At 46.0% G+C, this 14667-nt stretch overlaps 2 pseudogenes; one reads left to right on the top strand and one right to left on the bottom strand.

Moving 5' to 3' along the window:
* The first annotated feature begins 2171 nt into the window (after positions 1-2171).
* Positions 2172-2671, top strand: LOC127210955 (40S ribosomal protein S20-like; annotated as a pseudogene).
* Positions 2672-12467: 9796 nt separating this feature from the next.
* Positions 12468-13430, bottom strand: LOC127210910 (zinc finger MYND domain-containing protein 19-like; annotated as a pseudogene).
* Positions 13431-14667: the final 1237 nt, after the last annotated feature.

Genomic DNA, 14667 nt, shown 5'->3' with positions numbered 1-14667 from the left:
GAGCTGGAGCTGACAGGGGAAGGTTAGCAGGCAAGTGCTGGCATCAAAGAGGAGGCAGCAGCTTTGTTAAACACGATGACCCCTCCCAGAGAGCCTCAAGAGAGCCACCTTCCACCTCCTTCTCGTCTTTGTAGATTCCAACAAATTAGACTTTTCAAATATGCAAGATCACAGCAGAATTGAATATGATAAAGAACATGCAACAGATTTTTAAGAAGTTACATTATCTGACATTAACTTTTTCTTTTTTTTTTAATCTGTTTAAGGGCTGGCAAGATGGCTCAGCAGGAAGCCGTAGCAGTCTGAGCTCTTTCTATCAAACAAGTAAAGAACTCTGGTTAAACTGAGCAACAGGGAATTCTTTGGGAAGCATATGGATGTTGGGAGGATTGAAGAGAACGTTGGAGTCAAATAGGAGAGTTAGGTGTGGTAGCAGATGCCTTGCAATCTTGTAGTCCAGAGGCTGATGCAGGAGGACTGATAGTTCAGTGTCAACTGGAACTATGTAGTGAGACCCTGTCTTGAGAGGGAGAAAAAAAAAATTCCAGGCACAGCCCCCTGAAGATCTAAGGAGCAGGAACTGTAAGTGTTCTATCTGCCTAGCACCTCTACAGAAGATTGGTAAGTAATCTTCATTGTCACCTGGACTGGATTTGGAGTCACCCTGGAAGGTCGTGGCTGGGTGAGTCTGCAGAGTGCTTCCAGAGATGTTCAACTGAGAAAGGGTTCCTAGGCCTGGGTCCTAGACTGAATAAAAAGGGGGAAGGGCAGAAATCAACTGAACAGCCATCTCTCTCTGCTCTCTGATTGTAGATGCAATGTGTTGTGACTTTTCACAGATGCAGTGTGTTCCCTTCACTAGGACTTTCCCACCATGATGAGACACTCTTAAACTGTAAGCCAAAAACAAACAAACAACGACAACTCTTCTGTTGTTTTTAAACAAAATTCCAAACATTCTATTTTACCAATAGACTCAGGAGCCAGATGCTGGGGTGAAAGCCTGCTACCTCCGAGAAGTGGGGAAAAACCCCAGCTGACCCTCCTACTCAGCAGATGTCCCAGAAGGAAAAGGCTCCTTCTTGTCCATGCCAGGAAAAGCCCTTTCAAACTGGATATCCCTTCTTTCTACTTCCTGTGTGTCTATCTGTCCTCCAGACTTTCACTCTCTGTGGTTTTTTTCCTATGTTCACTTCCTGTCAACTGGTTGCTTGCTCTGCCTCTTGGCCTATGGCTGACTTTATTTAATCTTATTTACAGAAAGCTCTTGGATTAAAGGTGTGTGCTAGGGCTGAGCCACACTACAACTAGAAACAGGTTTTTCCAGTATACCACCTCCGGGCTCATAATGTGATCAAATATCCTACAACACTCTTCCTCCCTTAGTTGTTTTTCATCCATCTGGCCACAGCAAGAAAAGAAATGAATGCAAGGATGAGTGGCCTTTCATTTGGGGATTTTAAATCACTAAGCTCAGGAAAGAAGATAATCAGCCTTGCAGGATTTTATCCTGAGCCTTAGGAAGAAGAAGGATGAAAAACATGATTCAAAATCTCACCTAAATATATCCAGATGGAGAAGATTAATTAGTCCAACAAAGGTCAAGAAATGTCAAAGGTAGTGGGCTCCCAAAAGGAACACACATTTAGAGCACAGACCCATTCCAGAAACATAGGAATACCACCAGTGGTGAAGTGAAGGGCCCTACCTCACCACATGCACACTTTGCAGTATGTGACTATATTGCCAGATAAACCAGAAATGGCTTGTTTTATCCCCAAAAAGTGAAGGCTAGTCAAAGTAGGGGGAGCAATAGTATGAAAGAAACTTCTTGAACAATAGAGGGATTATTGTTTTGTATCTGGGTCTGGTGTTCTGGACTCCCACCTCCAGGCCATATTCCAAACATCAAGTACCTATGGAAAAGAGGGACTCTTAAAAAGTCAAGTGGCCACTCCAGCTAACTCCTTCTCTTTGCTGTGTTTTGAATCTCAATGAAGGTTTGTAGTTTAAGGACGGAAAGAAGGAAGCTGGTGGTTTGTGAGCACCGGAAAAGGCAGGGCACACACAGCAAAGTGAAGGAGCCTGGGGCAAAGGAAGAGTCACAGTCCTTAGAGCAGAAGATGACAATTAAAGCTGCCTTGGGCCAAGAAAAGAGGGAAGAGCTTTCTGAGACGGGGTGGTGCGTGCAGCGGAGCTCTGTTCACTCTGCTCCGGTCCTGACTCACCGCTGTTTGCTCCTGCTGAGGAACAAGTCGGTCAGGAAGCCGTGCCGCAGCCATGGCTTTTAAAGATACCGGAAAGACGCCCGTGGAACCCGAGGTGGCCATTCACCGAATTCGAATCACGCTTACACCCGCAACATAAAGTCGCTGGAGAAAGTGTGTGCCGACTTGATCAGAGGCGCAAAGGAAAAGAATCTGAAAGTGAAAGGACCGGTGTGCATGCCTACCAAGACACTGAGAATCACTACCAGAAAGACTCCTTGTGGTGAAGGTTCCAAGACTTGGGATCGTTTCCAGATGAGAATCCACAAGCGACTCGTTGACTTACACAGTCCTTCTGAGATTGTTAAGCAGATTACTTCCATCAGTATTGAGCCAGGAGTGGAAGTTGAAGTCACCATTGCAGACGCCTAAGTCAACTATTTTAATAAATTGGCTTAACCGGTATAAATAAATAAATAAATAAATAAATAAATAAAATAAAAATAAAAAAAAGAAAAGAAAAGAGGGAAGAACACATTTTCTGCATCCTTTCCATGGAGGAAGGTCTCTACTCCCCGGTCTCAAAGCTTGGGCCCCTATCATGCAATTCATCTCCATTTGAAGTTAAGCAGGTATATTTAGGAGAGAGGTCTCAGTGGCTATGAGTACTTACTGGTCTTCCAAAAGACTCTCAGATCCAGTTCTCAGCACCTCCTGAGTATCCAAGGGTACCTGCACACATGGCATACACATACACACACACACACACACACACACACACACTTTCTCAAATAAAATAAGCACAGAGGTATGTTTACAGTATCACTGCTGGTTGGGGGCGGGGTGCATCTCGGCTTTCTAAGAGGCCTCTGAGAGAGGCCACAGTCCACATGTGTCAATCATAGTGCATGGTTATGTCGGTTGGGTTTAAACTGAGCAATCTGGCCTGGGGACTCCCGTCATCAAGCTAGATTCCTTCCCATGCGCATATAATTCAGCTAAGCCCTTAATGATACCCCATGGCTTTTATCAAGTCTGCTTCTCTGTCTTTATTTAGTCTGATGGATTTGCAGCTGACTAATTTCAATCCCTAGAGCTCATGACTGAAGGATATCCTACTCTGTCTTGGGGACAATGACAGCCTTGGGTAGCATCTCGGAGACATTCCTATCAGAAGACCAAGAGCACAGCTACCTTGAGGCTCTTGGCAGAAGATTCTGTCACATGCCTAGTTAAGTAAAGCATCCTTCCCTTTGCCTCAACCAGTCCTCTCTCCCTGTGAGATGCAGAGAGGCTACACCAGATAGGAAAGAAGAGCAAAAGTGAAGGCTAAAGCTAGTCCTGTCCCATCTTTCTCTCCATGGAGGGTCCAGTGAGGCTCTGCTAGGCCCAAGCCTAGAAAGGGGAAGAGACATCTCTAAGATAGAACAGGATAGATATAGATAGGTTGATAGACAGACAGACAGACAGATATATAGATAGATAGATAATTAGATAGACCACCTGAACACCTGCATGACAATTACTAGTTTCAAATCATGCCCTTGACAGCAGTATAATATGGGGAAAAAAATGAAGCTGAGCCAAGTGTGTTGGTGTGCACCCATAATCCCAGAATTTGAGAGGGGGAAGCCGGAGTATCGGAGGTTCAAGGTTAGCCGCAGCTACATAGTAAGTTCCAGGCCAGATTCGGCTACATGAGTTCCTGTTGCAAAAACTAAACATACAAAGAAACTGCGTCCCTCTCTCAGTTACCCTATCTTACTGCTTTATTTCTCTATTGACTTATCAAAACTATCCCACCTGAGAGACCCTGTCTCAAAAAACAAAAACAAAACAAACAAACAAAAAACAGAAACAAACAAACAAAAGAAAAAAACAACACTATCCCAACTGAAGATATAACCAGGTGGTATTATTTGATCTTAAATCATCTATATGGATAATCACTAAAGTTAAGACACTTGAAAAAAGTGGAATGGCTCTGGGAAGTTAACCCCCAAATTACAGCAGCTTTGCAGGTGGGGAGTCTAGAAATGTCATCCAGTGTGGTGCTGCGCTTCATTTCGGCACCTTATTGACAAATACTGGAGATGCTGACAGTAGCGTTTTCTCTGGCAGAGGTCGCGTCTACGCTCCCAGCAAGCTGCCGCAATATTCTCATGTATAAAATAAGAGGATCACACACTTGTTCATTCCCACGTGGTGTTTCATCCCTGAGCTCTAAGAAGCTAAATGCCACCAAGAAGCAAGTCCACTTGTCACATGTTCACCTCCGGGCAAATGTTCCCTGGGACCCCCATCTGCCATTAGGGTGACTTAGCTAATGTTGTGTGTTGTTTAATGTCTTGTTGCCTACTGCTAGCAGAATTCCCCAGTCATTCATTCTACTCAAATTGAGGCAGGGTAAAAGACAGGAAGATTAAAAGAGACGGAGGCAAGAGAAAGAAAAGAAGGCCCTCATTCTGGAGTCTAGTTGAAGCCTCTCGAAGATAAGAGTCCAGAATTCCTGTACAATTACCAATATTGCCTGTGAAGATTGCTACGTAGAGACAACAGCTCTTTTAATACAGAGATCTGAAATAAGAATGTTAAAACAGCAATGAGCCATGCAGAAGGCCGGAACATATGTGACTTAATTTCTTTTTCTCAGATAGTTTCTGAGATTCCCACAGACAAGATTATTACCTTTTTTTTTCCCCCCCCGAGACAGGGTTTCTCTGTGTGTAGCCTTGGCTGTCCTGGACTCCATTTGTAGACCAGGCTGGCCTCGAACTCACAACGATCCACCTGCCTCTGCCTCCCGAGTGCTGGGATTAAAAGGTGTGGTGCCACCACACCCGGCAAGATTATTACCTTTTGCAATGGTTAAGATGTCCTAATTCCCCTACAGGTTTTTTTCGCTCTCCAGCCCTTATTAAATCTTTTAAACCCATACTACCTATCTTAATTAAGTCTAAATTATAATATCTTCTGCATGCCCTTACAGGGCATTTCAATGCAATGCAGTCTTTATTTCTTTAAATAATATGCATGTGTGTTTCAGTTTGTAAAAGATAGAGGAAAGGGATTTGAAGAGCTATTTTAATCATGGGAACTTAAGGTTTCATTTACCAGGATATATTTAGCCTGAAACATTGAAGCATTTCCACAAGAAGGAGATGCCGCAGGTTTGTACTGGGTTTGTTGGCAGTAAGCCTATAATTAGTATTTGTTTTGTTTCCAAAAATAATAACTCCCCACAAAATCATATCATGTCATATTTCCCAAAGAAAATCAGCCAATTTTGAAAGAAAAACATTGTTAAGGGTAATTAATCCTCCACTGAGGTTTTTTCTTGCCTCATGTATATTAATATAGTGTGATTAGGAAGCGCATCGATGTGCCTGGTGCAGGCCCCACAGGACGGAAGTGAGGGCAAAGCTAGGTCAAGAAAGGGGAATTCTTTGGCATTTGGATTTCTGATGCTGGCGACTGTGGTGGACACTGATCCTAGCTTACATTTCCTTAGCTATTTTTAGGGCAAATTATTTGAGCTGTCAAATCAGAGGTTACATTTAGTGATGGAAGTGAAATATTCTATTCCCACTCAAAACACATCATCATATTTAGGCAAAACGCACCTGCTTGCAATCTTCAATGTAAAAAAAAAAAAAAAAAGCATAAAAAGGACGAGAAGGGGCACAGCAGAGCGATTGGCCCGTAAACCAAACAAACTCTTAGGCCTCACTTAAAGCTACAATAGTGAAACTTCACAAGGTGTTATAAAAATTTGTGTGGATGTTCTGTTGAGGCCTGTTTGACTTTTTTGCATAACTATAGCTCCTCTGTTGAGACCTACTTTAGCTTTTAGCCTAACTGTAGCCATTTTGTCTGTAGTCCTCATCTGATCCTAAAGTGCACCTAGGTTCAAGTTCTCAGCCTCTTTTTTCTTTTCTTCTTCTTCTTCTTCTTCTTCTTCTTCTTCTTCTTCTTCTTCTTCTTCTTCTTCTTCTTTTGAGACAAGGTTTCTCTGTGTAGACTTGGCTGTCCTGTACTCACTTTGTAGACCAGGCTGGCCTCGAACTCACAATGATCCAACTGCCTCTGCTCCGAGTGCTGGGATTAAAGGCGTGCGCCACCACACCCGGCTCAGAATAACCTCTTATATTGTTTTGTCTCTGTGATTTCACTACTAAAAGTTTGTATACTTTGATGCCTGGACATTCTGTGAAGTCCCCGGCTCCAGGACCAATCAAATTAAAGGTCAGTTAAGAAACACTTGTTTAGCTAGTCAAAATGATGTAATGCTGCCCTCCCCTTGCTTCCTCCACCTGATTACTGGTTGTTACCGGGTTACGTTTTTTCTTATAAAGAGCCTGCTTAGAAGCAGACTGTAGTCACTGTCTTGGCTCCTGAGTCCAGACTGTGTCCCTGACTGGTCAGTCTTGGTTCAACGTTCTATAAACTTCCATGCACCTCCCTTCTACTTCCTTTTAGAAGTCAGAGTTCCTGAGAGGGACATGACAGTCACACTCTTGACCACGCCTCCTCTGCTCTGGGACTTTCTATTTCCTCTGTCTCTTTCCAAGGGTCTTGCAATCCATGTGTATGGTGGTAACCCGGGTAACCTATCAAAGCCTTGAGGGGTGACCTCCCTCCTCCCTAGGGGCTTTAGTTTTCATATTACCAGGCACTGTTTTCCAGGGGCCGACCCTGTGGGACACTAGGGCAGAGGCTCCCGTCTCATGACCAAACCGACCATAAGCCCCTTTCAGAAGTGGCATTGAGGTTTCTGGGCTTAAATTTATAAGGTGAGCCCCAACAACTGGCCCCCCTTGGATGATTCTTCTGAAGCGAAGCCAAGATGATTCCCTCTTAAGGATCATTATATTGCAAACGGGAATTTTTTTGTGGGCATCTCTTCCCTTCTAGAGTAGAAGCCCACGCAGACTGAGGCGTGATTTATTTTCCCAACTGTAAAACAGGGGGCATATGCATATGAGTTGCTTTCCTGGTACAAGTGAGCTTGTAGTAAGTAAAGGTTCTCATCACAACATATTAATGTTTTATGATATTGTTAATGCCATTGCTACATCTACAGCATTTAATTCCCAGAATAGGTAATGTGGGTTCTATCAGTTGCGGAAGTCGGCTGAGACTTGTTCTGCGAACCAGTCACACAGAGCAGGTATGGGTGTTGTAGGTTTCTGCCTGTAGGGAGGTTGGGCTGAGTTTTTCTTCAGCCTTCGCGAGGGTCAGCTGAGAAGGCTTTGTCCTGAGAACCGGTCACGCAGAAGGCCTCCTTTACAGGGAGGGAGCTTTCCGGTCCCATCCCCCAGCTCAAGGGCGCTCAGTGCAGCAGACACTTAGCTAAGATAAAGCGCCAGGAGTATGCGTCTGTATCCGCAGGGGAAGGGAGCCCCGGACTTAAGAGAAACCTAGATAACCAAGCGCGCGTAATCAAAATAAAAACAGCAGAGAGTCGAAGACCTAAGTTTTAATCCACTAAATTAATGTTCTAACCAACAAAGACAGGGAGCTAGGGGGAAGGAGAGATGCGAGAGTGCGGGGGCGGGGGGGGGGCGGAGCACCCCGAGGCCTCTGGGTTTTAAACCAAGGGTATGTAAAATGCAGGCGGGTACCCAGGACAACTCCCGGGGCTTGTCTCCAGGATCGATCCGGAGCAGCTTTGATGTGTGTTTATTTAAAGAACCAGCTTTTGACACCTTTTGGCCTAAAGTCTTTGCTTTGAAATGTGTCTCTGAAAGGAACTTTTGACACTTTTTGGTCTAGTGTCTTGTGAACTGCCGCCAGCAGGGGGGGAGACTGTTATGATTAATAAAAAGAAAATAAGATGATAAGATAATTAGATGCCAGACAACAGATATGAGAGAGAGAGAGAGAGAGAGAGAGAGAGAGAGAGAGAGAGAGAGAGAGAGAGAGAGAGAGAGAGAGAGAGAGAGAGAGAGAGAGAGAGAGAGAACATGCATGTGCACATGGAGGGTCTGTCTTTTATAAGGCCCTGGGCAGGGCCACGCCCCCGTGGCCGGTAAGCGATGACATCACAGGCAGGCAGATTGAAGCAGATTCCTAACAGAGACAGCCTCCTGTTTAGGGGCTCAGAGTTTATGGCGCACGGGGGGAGGGGGGGGCGCACGGGGAGGGGCGGCTGTCTCACCTCCACCTACAGACAAGGTCCACAGGTAGGGCCAGTGCATAATATATAGATGATACTGAGATACCAGAAAAACTAAACTTGGATTTCAGAGTTATTGGGACAAAGGTTAAGAAATAGGCCTACAGGAGACAATCTGTCCAGCTGCAAAGAGCAGCCCCACTAGAGACAGCATTGCCCAGTGACTGAGCCGAAGGGTCCCACGGGAGATAGAGTTGATAAGAGACCCAGTTTTATGGCCACATTCCTTCCTGCCCACTGGAGATAGGGTTAATAAAAAACCAGACGCTTCCCTGGACAAGGTAGTGAACAAAGAACGCTAAGCCATGGGCGTTCTGGGAGCATTTTTCTGTAGCTTGTCACTTTAGACATTAGGCCTCTTTATGGTACTCAGCCAATAGGTGCTTGCCAGGTTGGAACTCCCCTGCTTTGGGGCGCTGGGAGGGATAGGAAGCTATAAATTTTACCCTCAGCCCAGAGATGGAGGCACTTTCACTGTGTTGGTGTGTCCAGTCAGAGCCCGGCTCTGAGTCAATTAAAGGTCCTCCTGTATATTGTATCGGTACCCAGTCCTGGTGATTTTTGGAGGGTGTCGAGATCTGGGTACAGCAATACAAGCCACGCCTTGCTGGATTTTTAGAAAGCAGTGGGCAATCAGTAGATGGAGCATGAGTCTGCCTCCATCTTATTCAGCCCAGCGTTTCCTTCTCCCTGGAGCCTCCAGATGGAGCAAGGACTCAATAAGGGAGGTGAGGCTCCCCTAGCGGGTGCTGTTCTTCCTGTGTCCACTATTTTACAAAGTTGAGATTGATTGAAAGACCTTCATTGATGAGCAAATTGCTCTCCTAGGCTGTGGGTTTTTGTTTGTTTGTTTGTTTCCTCCTTGGGCTTCATTAGGATTGCAGGTGCACAGTTAAGAGACCCATTCCTGGGAGAAAGGAGTCAACCATAGCACATCCTCCACAGAGCTTCTTATTAGCATGTGAAACCACCTCATTAAGACAAGCATGATTGCCGGGCGTGGTGGCGCACGCCTTCAATCCTCAGCACTCGGGAGGCAGAGGCAGGCGGATCGATGTCAGTTCAAGGCCAGCCTGGTCTACAAAAGCAAGTCCAGGACAGCCAGGACACTGTTACACAGAGAAACCGTGTCTCAGGGGGAAAAAAAACCAACCCCCAAAACCTAAAAATAAGTAAATAAACAAAAACAAGGTCTTACCACATTTGCTTTTAAGATTCATTTTATTTTTTAAAATATTTATTTATTTATTATGTATACAATGTTTTGCCTGCATGTGTGCCTGCCCGCCAGAAGAGGGCACCAGCTCTCATTATAGATGTTAAGAGCCATCATGTGGTAGCTGGGAATTAAACTCAGGACCTTTGGAAGAGCAGCCAGTGCTCTTAGCCTCAGAGGCATCTCTCTAGCCCCCTTAAAATTTATGTTTATTTTATGTGTATGAGTATATTGCCTGCATATATGTATGCATACTTCATGCATGCCTAGTGCCTGCAGAGGCCAGAAGAGGGCACAGGATCCCTTGGAACTAGAGATACAGAGTTGTTGTAAGCTGGGTTATGTGGGTGCTAGGAGCTGACCATGAGTCCTCCGCAAGAGCATCAGGTACCCTGAACCACTGAGCCATCTCTCCACCCCTGGCCTGGACCTTATACAGATGTTTCTGCCATATTATTAAGTTCTCCGAATTGAAGGTACTTTCATCCTCCAGTGGATCAGAAGATATCATTTCTGTGGTCTACTTCTTTGACGGGAGAATTATTTGCCTGTAAGATCGGAGAAAGTGGTCTCTGTGCGCCGGCCCACGGGGTTTTCAAACGGAGATCCTAGGAGGGGGTGCAGGAGTGAAAAAGGACAGAAGACACGAGTAAAAGAAGGCAAGATAAGATTCTGATCAAGCCTCATTTATTGAAAAATTTCACAGGGTTTTTTTTTTTTTTTAAAGAACTTTATTTATTGCATATACAGTGTTCTGCCTGTATGTACACCTGCAGGCCAGAAGAGGGCATCAGATCATATTATAGATGGTTATGAGGCACCATGTGGTTGCTGGGAATTGAACTCAGGACCTCTGGAAGAGCAGGCAGCACTCTTAACCGCTGAGCCATCTCTCCAGCCCTCACAGGGTTTTTATAGGCAATCTCGGAGACAAGAGTATTTGGGTAGGCAGAGTTGCTATGGACACCTAATGGCAGATGTTCTGCTATCTATCTCAGTAGTAAAAACGTGAAGATAAGGAAGTAAGTTCTGAGGGAATGCAGCTGCAAAGGTAAGATAAGCAAGCGGTTTCCCACGACCGGGTGGTGTGGCCTCGGGCCTATGTTTTAAGCCAAGAACCACTAAGGCTGGCTCCACACAATGCAGGTCCATGTACTTTGATGAACGGAGCCACTTGATTATTTATGAATATTTTATGGACAATATAGACTCAGGCACACATTAACAGAAACGACGGTTTCTTCCTGCCGTTTTCCTTTCACCTGCGCAAGAAGACGTGGCCAGATGTCCACTTAATTTCTACTATCATGGGATGGAGTTTGAAGACAAAAAGAAGGAAGTGCATGTCTTCTGCTACCTTTTCCATTGGTTCATAGTAGGTGCTCCCACTCCAGGCAGTGCATGCCCCTGGGTCTGCTTACTGCCATCTGGAGACCTCACTGCCCTTTTCCGACTCCTCTCAGCTGTGTCCTGGCCTTTGCTCTTGAGTGGCAGACTCCCCTTTTCCACCTCCCTGGTTCATGAGTCTGCTTCTTTTTCAAAGCCATCTTGCCAGCTTTGTCTCTTGAGTAGCAACTAGAGCTACTTATTGATTCTGAAGAAACTTGTGTGTCTTTTAGATGGATGGTTTTGGCATCTTCAAACTCAATGATGCCTAAAATATTTTACACATTTACAGATCTAAGTTAGGTCCTAAAAATTTAAAGATCATGATGCCTCTTCTAAAAGGCCTCTGAAAATGGTGTTTTGTGGGCTCTTCTGCGTTTATACAGCTTTGCTCCTTAGGGGGGGCCCAAATTCCACCAAATCCGTGTGGATCGCCTCGCCCGCAGTGAAATCTGTTGCAGCAGGGTTTTTTCTGTGACTGTCAAAAAGTGCTTCTCTCTTGGGTGTTAGCATTCTGCTTCAGTCCACCTATTTATGATGTCATTGCTTACCTGCCATGGAGGTGTGGCCCTGCCCAGGGCCATATAAAAGAACAAACCCTCCTCAAGGTCTCCCCGCCCCCCCATCTCCTTCTCTCTCACCTCTCTACTCTGCTTCCTCCCTCTCGCCTCTCTTCCTGTCTCTGTCTCTCTTTAAGGTACCCTGTCCCCCTTTTCCTTCTCCCCTCCCCCCATGCTCATTTAATAAACTCCTCTACAACATAATATCTGCTGTCTGGAACCTTATCTTACCTCATATACCTTACCTCTTATCTTACTGCTTTAATTTTATAAATTATAACATTGGTGCCATGACACTTTTTTTCCCCCCAGGTTGCTTTTGGTCATGTTTTATCACAGCAACAGAAACCAAAACAAGTACCCTTTAGTAACTAAAGCAGTAGTCGGTGTACTGGAACATTCCATAACACCTGCCACTAGAAAAGTCAGAGCCTCCCTTGCACTCTAGCTAACATACTTTGGCCCTCAGTGACCAACAGAGGGATGGTGGGTCCTCCCAATCCATTCCTTATAACCAGTTCCTCTCAAAAATAAAGCTGAGTTATGCACGCCTTTAATCTCAGCACTCAGGAGGCAGAGGCAGCTGGATCTCCAAGCTCAGGGCAAGCCTGGTCTACATATGGAGTTCCAAGACTGCCACAACTAACAAGAGACCCAGTCTCAAAGAAAAAGACTTAAAAAATAAAAAGGCTGGACAGCAGGGGTTTGAGGAGCAGAGACTGGCCACAACAAGGATGATTCTACCCCTTTACTCTGCCTGTTTAGACATGACTCTGTGCAAGCCTCTCGGTGGGACCCCCATTGCCCAGAAGAGAGGCTCAACTACATGACAGTCTCTAGCTGAGTGGTGACTGTTTACCATTTGAGGAATACAACAAATGATTCTATTTGAAGTTGCTAACCCTTCCCCTTGCCTCCCCCCCCCCCCCCAATAAAAAACTGTACATGAGTTTACAAACATATTAACATATAAATAATGAGAAAGGTCCTAGGGAGCCTCCCCGTTGTCTCTGCTGAAGGTGAACACTGGAGGGGCACTGTCCCCACAGGCTGCTTGTTGCTGTGAGGTCTACGGCGGCTGCTCTGGATCCATTGCTGGCTTCTTTGGCACCTCCAGGTTCAACTGCCAGTCTGTCTTCCTCTGTGCTCACGACGAGCTGGAAGCTTTGAACCTGCAGCAGTGGCAGCTCTTCAGCCCTTCATCGCTCTGGCTCAAGCTCATGCTGGAAGGGATGCTTCCTCTCCAGACAGTGCTTCTTGTGGGCAGGCCAGTCCTTCTGCTGGCACTGAGAGCCACAGTATCGGGCCACCTGGTAACGCCCACAGATGTTGAACTCTCGAAGCTGCTTCTCAATCACCGTACAAGGAGGGTAATGACACTCATAGCAGGTACAGGAATTCTCTTCCTCTTCCACCACCTCCCCGTTGGCATTATAGTATCAGGTCACATTCAGGACAGGGAAGTGTTCCTCTATAGGGTTCGTGGGAAGCTGCTGGATTGCAAGCCAATATAAGCTTTGCTCCCTTTGTTTGCTGGAGGTCTCCTCAGCTTTGGGTCGCCAGCCCCATGGTACCAGCTGCAGGTTGTCCAGGCGATTGTCCACAGTCACAGCATTGAGATGCACCACCTGAAACCCGGGAGCCACGCCGCCCCTGTGGCGTTCCCATAGCAGCTCATGCAGAAGCCTGCCCGAGCCCCTTCCTCGGTTTTTGTCGAAGGCATATGCAAATATCTTAGCACCATTCCCATCAGCATCTACTTCCATTCGAGCCTCAAAGGAGTAGCCCTCCACCAGTGGTATGTCCTGCTCATCTATCAGCGTGTATTTGGTCTTCCCGGCCACCCGGCCGAGGCGCACGATGCCCAATTTAAAGTCGGTCATGCGCTCTGAGCCCCGCTCCCTCGGGAGGCTCTCGACCGGGCACTCCGGGTCAGGCCGGGGGCGGGGGGGGGGGGGGGGGGTCAGGGCGGGCCAGGTTCGGGCCACCGCCGCCACCTCTCGCCCACCGGACCTGCCACGCGCCGCCGCCGCTACCCCATGACACTTCTTATTCACTCAAAGATATGAATCACGTGGGTATCCCTCAGTGCTCATATTCTGACTCAGTAGCTTTGGGTGGAGCCTTAGAGGCTACATCTCCAACAAAGTCCCAAGGGATGGTGATTCTGGTTCGGGGCAATGTTGCCATGGGAGTTTCTCAGCAGCTCTGATACCGGACACAATGTCTCACCACCAAAAGCTCCCTGCACTGAGGTAATGAACTCTTAAATCAACTCTCAAACAATTCCCAAATTAACACCAGGCTAAGAGCCTCTGGTATTCCTGTGGCCTACCAGCTGTACTTGAAACTTTCTTGTTTGCCAATTATCTACTATCTAGTGGTCACTGCTAACTTTGTCAACATATCACTTCATGTATTCTGTTCCATGCCTTTGCTCATCCACATTGAGCCTTTGTATGTAGTAGCAGTCCATTTCTCTCTGATTGTATTTTAAAACAGTGTGCATGAGCGCTAGTGTGTGGTACAGGACAGTTTTCAGGCGTTGATTCTCTGCTGTTAACACATGAATCCTGGAGATGGATCTTAGGACAGTAGGCTTGGCAGCCAGTGCCTCTACTCACTCCACTGAGCCATCCTGCCAAACCATCTAATTTCATTTTTTAACCATAATTTCTTAGCCAGGCGTGGTGGCGCACGCCTTTAATTCCAGCATTCGGGAGGCAGAGGCAGGTGGATCGCTATGAGTTCAAGGCCAGCCTGGTCTACAAAGGGAGTCCAGGACAGTCAAGGCTAACACAGAGAGACCCTGTCTCGAAAAACAAAACAAAACAAAACAACAACAACAACAACAAAAAACCCCAGAACATAATTTCTTTTTTCCTGTGTAATTATCACATTGTTTTGCTGTCTTGGGATTTATTAGACTTGATTAAGGGTACTCACAAAATACCTTGAAATACACTGTGAACAGGCAAATAAGTAGTGTCAATTGAGATAGAAATAATTGGTCTGCACTTGTGTAGCTGTCTTTTTTAATAACTTTAAAATATTTTTTTGCGGGGCTGGAGAGATGGCTCAACGGTTAAAAGCACCGCCTGCTCTTCCAGAGGTTCTGAG

Source organism: Acomys russatus, chromosome 3, assembly GCF_903995435.1.
Source record: "Acomys russatus chromosome 3, mAcoRus1.1, whole genome shotgun sequence".
In the NCBI taxonomy this organism is placed as follows: Eukaryota; Metazoa; Chordata; class Mammalia; order Rodentia; family Muridae; genus Acomys; species Acomys russatus.
Note: the sequence above shows the minus strand (reverse complement) of the source record. Positions and strands in the feature narration are given on the sequence as shown.